The 1817-nt window shown below is 31.9% G+C and overlaps 1 protein-coding gene across 5 annotated transcripts in view; it reads right to left on the bottom strand.

Moving 5' to 3' along the window:
* Positions 1-1817, bottom strand: part of Abcb4 (ATP binding cassette subfamily B member 4) — a 61387-nt gene that overhangs the window by 36411 nt on the left and 23159 nt on the right. The gene's annotated exons all lie outside the window — the stretch shown is intronic.

The raw sequence follows: 1817 nt of genomic DNA, 5'->3' as shown, positions 1-1817 counted from the left end.
AAAAAAAGAGAAATCACTAATAAAGTGAAAAGAAAACCTTTGATTTTGGAAAAAGTTTTAGCAGACTGTGTCCTTCAGACAAAGGACTTCTATCTAAAACACATAAAGAATTTTTAAAAAATCAGATCCCCCAAATTTGAAGACCCAATCAAAAAAGAGCATCTGTGATGAATATACACTTCACAAATGAACTACAAATGGCAAATAAATGTATGAAAAAATTTTAAACACCATTCATCATTCAAGAGATGTGAATTAAACAACACTGAGATTCCAGCTTACCCCAGAAAGAATGGCTATCAAAAAGAAGTCAACCAATAACTACTGGAGGGATTGTGGGGAAGAAAATGAGCCCATGCGCACTCTTGGCAAGAGTGTAGACCAGTGCAACCACTATGGAAATCAGTGTGGAGATTCCTCAAAAAAACCAGGATTCAAGGTCCTATTCAACCCAGCTATTTTCGTCTTGGGTGTTTTTCCAAATGAACTGAAAATGTTATACCACAGTGATTTATGTACACTCATATTTACAGCAGCACAATTTGTCATATTTAAATTTTGGAAGCAACCAAAATGCCCACCAACTGAGGAATGGATAAAAAAAGATGTGATATTTTTTACATCATGGACTATTACTTAGCTATAAAAAAATTAACTCAAGGATTTTATAGGTAAATGGCTGCATTTACTAGAGACCATACTGGCAAGTGAAATAAATCATACCACATGTACAAACATTGTATTGTCTTGCTAGTATAAAAACCTGAAAGTAAATACAATCTGAAAGATACAATAGATTCTATGACAGGGGAAGAATCTATTCAAAGGGAAGGAAAAACTGGAATGAAGAAAAGAACAAAATAAAGAAGGGGAAAAGATATATTTATGTATAAAATGGAACAGCTTGGATAATTGTACTACTGATTTCTAATGGTCTTTTGAAAGAAGTTAATGCTTAATTTTTTTCTTCTTTTTAATTTCTTATAACTTTCAAACCTATTTTACATGTGTAAGTCCGGTACTCTACACAACTATTTTGAGGATAACATTATGCACTACAACAAGCATTGCTGAATTCCTATTATTTTGTTTAGTGAAGTTCTATATTGTTTAGATTTTTTTTACCATTTTGTATTCTCTTTAAAAATAATTTTTAAAAAGAAAAATACATATATTATTGCATTTAATTTTAAAATAGCAAATTTTTAGATAATTTATCTTCAATGGCTAGTATTTTACTAGGTTCTTTTTCAAAATAAAGAAAAATATGTATGAGAGTTAAACTAGTTTACTTTAATACATGAAGCTGGCCTCTGTTCCTACATCGTAATGTCAGATTTTTCCAAGAATACTTAATTTTATTAAATTAGTTAGTGTCATGTATCCTGGAAACTTTCACAGTCATTCCCATAATCTCTGTTCTACATTAATGCCTTATACATGATCCTTAAAATTTCTTTTCATTTCATAATCTTCTGTTTCACAATTGTTGCAAATTTTAATTTTTGCATTTTAATATTGCATGAACTCAATGCCCTTAAGCTGGGACAACTGATGAAAATTTGAATACAGACTATGGGCTTGTATTGCAACGAATGTCAGTTCTCTGATTTTAATAATGATTCTGTGGTTATGTAAGAGCACGTCCTGGGAGCTGTACTCTGAGCCAGTGAGTGCGTTGTTCACACTCATGCAGAAGGAGGGTGCAATAAAGCAAGGGGCCAAAATATAAACTGCGAGTGGGCCTAGCTAAACAGCACAGGCACAGTCCTTGCTTTCAATCTTCTCTAAGTCTGAATTTATAGGATTTTTTTTTT

The sequence above is a fragment of the Octodon degus genome, unplaced genomic scaffold (assembly GCF_000260255.1).
Source record: "Octodon degus isolate 3935 unplaced genomic scaffold, OctDeg1.0 scaffold00056, whole genome shotgun sequence".
NCBI classification, from domain to species: Eukaryota; Metazoa; Chordata; class Mammalia; order Rodentia; family Octodontidae; genus Octodon; species Octodon degus.
The sequence above is the reverse complement of the archived record's forward strand: the minus strand, read 5'-3'. Positions and strand labels throughout refer to the sequence as shown.